Here is a 7731-nt window from a genome sequence, read left to right as displayed (position 1 = left end):
GGCCCATTAGTTCACCGGGGGGGGTTCCGGTAACCCTCCAGCACTCCGGTTTTCTCCAAAATCACCCGAAACACTTCCGGTGTCCGAATATAGCCGTCCAATATATCAATCTTTATGTCTCGACCATGTCGAGACTCCTCATCATGTCCATGATCACATCTGAGACTCCGAACTATCTTCGGTACATCAAAACACATAAACTCATAATAACGATCGTCACTGAACGTTAAGCGTGGGGACCCTACGGGTTCGAGAACTATGTAGACATGACCGAGACACGTCTCCGGTCAATAACCAATAGTGGAACTTGGATGTTCATATTGGCTCCCACATACTCTACGAAGATCTTTATCGGTCAAACCGCATAACGATATATGTTGTTCCCGTTGTCATCGGTATGTTACTTGCCCGAGATTCGATCGTGCGTATCTCAATACCTAGTTCAATCTCGTTACCGGCAAGTCTCTTTACTCGTTCCATAATGCATCATTCCATAACTAACTCATTAGTCACATTGCTTGCAAGGCTTATAGTGATGTGCATTACCGAGAGGGTCCAGAGATACCTCTCCGATACTCGGAGTGACAAATCCTAATCTTGATCTATGCCAACTCAACAAACACCATCGGAGACACCTTTAGAGCATCTTTATAGTCACCCAGTTATATTATGACGTTTGATAGCACACTAAATGTTCCTCCGGTATTCGGGAGTTGCCTGATCTCATAGTCATAGGAACATATGTATAAGTTATGGAGAAAGCAATAGCAACAAACTAAACGATCATCATGCTAAGCTAACGGATGGGTCAAGTCAATCACATCATTCTCTAATGATGTGATCCGTTAATCAAATGACAACTCATGTCTATGGTTAGGAAACATAACCATCATTGATTCAACGAGCTAGTCTAGTAGAGGCATACTAGTGATATTCTGTTTGTCTATGTATTCACACAGGTACTAAGTTTCCGGTTAATACAATTCTAGCATGAATAATAAACATTTATCATGATATAAGGAAATATAAATAACAACTTTATTATTGCCTCTAGGGCATATTTCCTTCAGTGTGTGCAAAGTTTCATGACCATATGACATTGGTCAGTAGTAGAAAAAGGGTCAAATGTGAAGCACATTAGTGCCGGTTTGAATTTGAGCCGGCACTAATGTGTGCATTAGTGCCGGTTCCAACGGCTAGCCGGCCGCTCTCATTAGTACCGGTTCGTGGCGAACCTTTAGCACCGGTTCGTGCCACGAACCGGTACTGAAGTGAGTGGTGGCAGGATGTTGTCAGTCCAGGGCCCCTCCAGCACCTTTAGTACCGGGTCGTATCACAAACCGGTACTAAAGGTCGTCCTACATAGACCCTTCGTCCACCCGAGCTCGCTTTCTTCTTCCCCTTTCCCCTCTCCTCTCTGTTCTTTTCCCTCTTCCTCTCAAGCTCATCACACATTTTGCCCAAAATTTGTCAAGATTTGAAGGCCCCCATCCATTCAAATGATCACAAAGGTTAGCAACTTTGTCCTTTCATCTCTCATTGCTAGATTAGCTCGTGCAATGCTTTATATAGTGATTGATTTTTGAGTTTAGTAATTTGGGAGGAATTATATATATGTGCTCGTATTTGATTTATATGCAATTTGAGGTCAAAAATAACACTTAGTTTGCATATGTAGGTGTGGTTTACTTAGTACCTTCTAAATCTCCGTCGTAACCACCGTCGATCGCTCGCAACGTCCCGTCGCCGGCACCACCTTGTGGTGAGCCTCTTGTTCATGAAGTTTTATATAAAAAATTGATGTTTGTGTGATTTGGATATATAGTTACTCGTATAATTATCTTACCCATACGTTGTTTGTTATACATAGTGCCATGGTTTTGATATCTGTCCCCGTCGGCCCTCGTCTGGGTTATAATTCGGATGTGGTATATTCTCTTTTAAAACTATTCATTGCATTTCATGTTTATGACAAATTATGCCCATCAAGTTGACATAGATATTTGTATGTAGGAGGTAGTTGAACCGGAAATTCCAACCGACCCTATTGTCGAGAGGTTAAATTTAGTTGAAAGAGAAAACGAGGATTTGAAGGAAAAATTGAAAAGAATTGAGGGGGAGAAGATTGAATTGGAGTTTCATGTTGCCGATGTCGTCGATGATCATAAGATCAAGATGGAGAAAATGCGCTTGAAGATTAGAAAGATTAGAAAATATGCCATTCATAGTGAGGCTTGGTATCATTATGATGTTGGATCAATTGTTACCTTAGTTGCGATCTTGATCGCATTTATTGTTGCATTTAAATTCTTTAGCTAGAGAGTTATTTGTTTGTTGCATTTAAGTGTTGTATGATGTTTATGTATGAACTTTATGTATTGTATTAATTTGGTGTTTTCGGTGCTGTGTATTGAATATGAGCCAGCAATGGATGTACGATGACCGATGCTCTCCCGAGTTCATTAATGGCGTGCGTAATTTTCTCCTTGCGGCAGAGGCAAACAAGCGGGCGGATGGTTTTATGCCTTGTCCATGTGCTGGCTGTAAGAATGGTCACAATTACTCTACGTTAAGAACCATTCACGTCCACCTGTTTGAGTCCGGTTTCATGCCCCACTATAATGTTTGGACCAAGCATGGAGAAAGAGGGGTTATGATGGAAGACAATGAAGAAGAAGAGGACGATGACAGCTATCCTGGCCATGGGTTCCCTGAATACGATGATACAACAATGAGGGAAGAAGCTGAGCCGGTAATGCGGGAAGAAGCTGAGATGGCAATGCGGGAAGAAGCTGAAGAAGAGGCATCGGATGAGCCCGTTGATGATCTAGGTCGGGCCATTGCCGATGCAAAGAGAAACTGCGCAAGTGATTTGGAGAAGAAGAAGTTTCAGCGCATGTTAGAGGATCACAAAAAATTGTTGTACCCGAATTGCGTAGGTGACAAGAAAAAGCTGGGCACCACACTGGAATTGCTACAATGGAAGGCAAAGAATGGTGTATCTGACAAGGGATTTGGAAAGTTGTTGGTAATGATAAAGAATATGCTTCCAAAGGACAACGAATTGCCCGAGAGTACGTACGAAGCAAAGAAGGCTGTCTGCCCTCTAGGTTTAGAGGTGCAGAAGATACATGCATGCCCTAATGATTGCATCCTCTACCGCGGTGAGTACAAGGATTTGAACGCTTGCCCAGTATGTGGTGCATTGCGCTATAAGATCAGCCGCGATGACCCTGGTGATGTCGAGGGCGAGCGCCCCAGGAAGAAGATTCCTGCCAAGGTGATGTGGTATGCTCCTATAATACCACGGTTGAAACGTTTGTTCCAAAACAAAGAGCATGCCAAGGCGATGCGATGGCACAGAGAAGGCCGTAAGAAAGACGGAAAGTTAAGAGTACCCCCTGACGGGTCACAGTGGAGAAAAATCGAAAGAAAGTACGGGAAGGAGTTTGCAGATGACGCAAGGAACGTATGGATTGGTCTAAGCGCAGATGGCATTAATACTTTTGGGGAGCAGAGGAGCAACCATAGCACCTGGCCTGTGACTCTACGTTTGTACAACCTTCCTCCTTGGTTGTGCATGAAGCGGAAGTTCATTATGAGGCCAGTGCTCATCCAAGGCCCTAAGCAACCCGGCAATGACATTGATGTGTACCTAAGGCCATTAGTTGAAGAACTCTTACAACTGTGGAATGGAACAGGTGTACGTGCGTGGGATGAGCACATGGTGGAAGAATTTGACCTAACGGCGTTGCTATTCGTGACCATCAATGATTGGCCCGCTCTCAGTAACCTTTCAGGACAGACAAACAAGGGATACCGCGCATGCAGGCACTGTTTGGACGATACTGACAATATATATTTGGCTAATTGTAAGAAGAATGTGTACTTGGGACATCGTCGATTTCTTCCGAGCAGGCATCCCGTAAGAAAGAAAGGCAAGCATTTCAAAGGTGAGGCGGATCATTGGACGAAGCCTCGCCACCGTACTGGTGCTGATGTACATGATATGGTCAAGGATTTGAAGGTGGTCTTTGGAAAGGGTCCTAGTGGACAACCTATTCCGAATGACGCTGATGGACGCACACGTACCCATGTGGAAGAAGAAATCTATATTTTGGGACCTGCCCTATTGGAAAGACCTAGAGGTCCGCTTCGCAATCGACGTGATGCACGTGACGAAGAATCTTTGTGTGACCCTGCTTGGCTTCTTGGGCATGTATGGGAAGACAAAAGATACACCTGAGGCACGGGAGGACCAGCAACATATGCACGGAAAATACGGCATACATCAGGGTCATGCAAGCTACGCTCTTACCAAAGAAGAGAAGGAAATCTTCTTTGAATGCCTGCTCAGTATTAAGGTACCATCTGGCTTCTCGTCAAATATAAAGGGAATAATAAACATGGCAGAGAAAAGGTTCCAGAACCTAAAGTCTCATGACTGCCACGTGATTATGACGCAACTACTTCCGGTTGCATTGAGGGGGCTTCTACCGGAAAACCTTTGATTAGCCATTGTGAAGCTATGTGCATTCCTTAATGCAATCTCTCAGAAGGTAATCGATCTAGAAATCATACCAAGGTTAGAGAATGATTTGGTGCAATGTCTTGTCAGTTTCGAGTTGGTGTTCCGACCATCCTTCTTCAACATCATGACGCACGTCCTAGTTCACCTATGTGAAGAGATTAACGTTTTGGGTCCTGTATTTCTACACAATATGTTCCCCTTTGAGAGGTTCATGGGAGTCTTAAAGAAATATGTTCATTACCGTGCTAGGCCAGAAGGAAGCATCTCCAAGGGCCATGAAAATGAGGAGGTCATTGAGTTTTGTATTGACTTTATTCCTGACCTTAAGCCGGTTGGTGTTCCTGAATCGCGGCATAAGGGCACACTGGATGGAAAAGGCACGCTAGGAGGGGAACAAATAATATGTATGGACGGACATTCTCTCACTGAAGCACACTACACAGTTCTACAGAATTCCGCCTTGGTGGCTCCGTATATGGATGAACACAAGAATTTGCTACGCTCCAAACACCCGGAGCGGTCTGATCACTAGATTACACGTGAACAAACCAGGAGTTCCGCCAGCTGGTTGCAGACACGTACCATGCATGACGCCTCTATTGAAGATGACATGTACTTGCTGTCCCAGTTACCATCTTCGAATATAATGACTTTCAAAGGTTACGAGATAAATGGTAATACATTTTACACGATCGCCCAAGATAAGAAGAGCACCAACCAAAATAGTGGTGTCCGCTTTGATGTAGAAACCAAGACAGGAAAGGAAACATATTATGGTTATATACAGGACATATGGGAACTTTACTATCGACGTGGTTTGAAGGTCCCTTTGTTTCGATGCAAATGGGTCAATATGACACGAGGCGGGGTAACGGAAGACCCGCAGTACGGAATGACAACAGTGGATCTCAACAATCTTGTGTATGCAGACGAACCATTCGTCCTAGCCAATGATGTGGCACAGGTTTTCTATGTGAAGGACATGTCTACCAAGCCGAGAAAAAGAAAAGATAAGGAAGCGAATGCATCGTACGATGAGCCAAAGCGGCACATAGTTCTTTCTGGGAAGAGAAACATCGTGGGAGTGGATGACAAGACAGACATGTCAGGAGATTATGAAAAGTTTGATGAAATTGCTCCATTCACAGTGAATATTGACCCGAGCATCCAGTTAAATGATGAAGATTTTCCATGGCTACGGCACAAAGGGACACAAGCGAAGAAAAAGTTTCACACCCAAAGATCTGGGATGTGATCGGCTTCACTATCATCACTTTCTTCTGTGTTTCACACCCAGGAGGGAATCTCTGTAATAGTTAGGGTTGCTAGTTATGTGTTTTGGCATTTGAAACGCGAAGAAATTTTATGTGCAAGCAAATTCTTTCATGCATTTACTTATTTTTCAGCTAAATGACCCTGAAATTGAAAAGCATTTCAAATGAACTCAGAAAAGGTTGAAAGTTGGCACGGTATCATAATTTCACCCACAGCATGTGCAAAAAAGTAGAGAGGGTTACCGCAAAAACTGGATGCACTTCGTGTACAAAATGGACAATCTCTTTCGAAGTATCAGGGTTTCGGACAAAAACTCATGCGTTACAAAGGCATTTCATTTTTTAAATAACCTAAGCATTACCAAATTGAATATAATGATAAAACACACTATATTAAACATAAGAAAAAATAATCACTGAAAAATCTATTTTCAAAGTTAAGTTATTCATAAACTAGTGATTCACACAAATTTCAAATAATTCAAAATTTAAACTATTCAAATTTGTAAACTACCGGTACTAACAGAAAGTTTGTAATTTTTTGTACCTAAAGCAAAAATATTCACAAAGAAACTCTAAATACAGCAAAAAACAACTCAAAAATAAATAAAACAAAAATAAATAAAGCAAAAAATAAGAAAAAAAGCCCACCTACTGGGCCACAGCGGCGTGCATACGACTAGAAACCCAAATTCTAGTTGGGCCAGGATGTAGGCCCGCTAGCCCAGTAAGCCCAACAGGGCATCGCAGTAGAGGTAGGCCCAGAAGGCCTGCTTAAGAGAGGAGCTCGAGACAGCAGCGACGGCGGGGCTTATAAGCAGGTGCGAGTGCCCCTCGGCTAGCGAGGTGGGACTAAACTTCTGCGCCCCTCGCCTGGCAGCGCACACCCTTTAGTACCGGGTCGTGGCTCCAACCGGTACTAAAGGGGAGCCTTTAGTACCGGTTGGTGCCACGATCCGGTACTAAAGGGGGTGCGGTTCCCGCCGCTTCGCCTGGCCAAAACAGACCTTTAGTACCGGTTGGTGGCTGCAACCGGTACTAAAGGTGGGTTCTATATAAGAAAACACTTCAAAAGAATTGTCAGTTTCTCATCTCTCCCTCTGCTTCTTTCTCCTCTGCCCCGTCGCCACCGCCCCTCGTCGCTGCCCCGTCGCCGCCGCCCCTCGTCGCCGCCCCCGTCGCCGTCCCCATCGCCGTCCGTCGTCGTCCCCGTCCCCGTCGCCACGCCCCGCCCGTCCTCCCGTCGTCCCCGCCCGGCCCGTCCCCGTCCCCGTCATCGCCGCCCCGTCCCCGTCGTCCCCGTCGCCGTCTCTGTCTCCGTCCCCGTCCCCGTCGCCGCCCCCCATCGTCGCGCCTCGCCGGTGAGCTCCTGCCCCGGCCGCTAATCACACACACACACATTGTTATAGAATTGTAAGCAATCTTTCTGTTTCTTAGTTATAGAATTATTAGAAATGTTAGTTTTAGTTATAGAAATGTTAGTTATATAGAAATATTATAAATGTTAGTTATATAGAAATGTTAGTTATATTAGAAATGTTAGTTATATAGAAATGTTTTTTAGTTATAGAAATATTAGAAATGTTAGTTTTAGTTATAGAAATATTAGAAATTTTAGTTTTAGTTATAAAATTTAGAATTTTCATATATGAAATCACAATCCATCATTTTAAAAATGTTACTTTACTTTTGCGGCATATAGTATTTGTTGTCGACGATGCCCGGCCCGCATCCTCGCCGTCGACCCATTCGCAACGACGTCCTGCTTCAGAGGACCCATGTCCGGGACTGGGCTCCGCCGGGCTGGCACTGGGAGGTGCTACCTTCAGGGGTGCGACGCTTGGTGAGGAACCCGGCCCCGGGTCCCGTCGTCGACCCTCGTCTCCTTTGGTGGCGTTCGTGTGGGCCACTTTCGGTGCGAAGGGA

Source organism: Triticum urartu, chromosome 5 (genome assembly GCF_003073215.2).
Source record: "Triticum urartu cultivar G1812 chromosome 5, Tu2.1, whole genome shotgun sequence".
Taxonomy (NCBI): domain Eukaryota; kingdom Viridiplantae; phylum Streptophyta; class Magnoliopsida; order Poales; family Poaceae; genus Triticum; species Triticum urartu.
Note: the sequence above shows the minus strand (reverse complement) of the source record.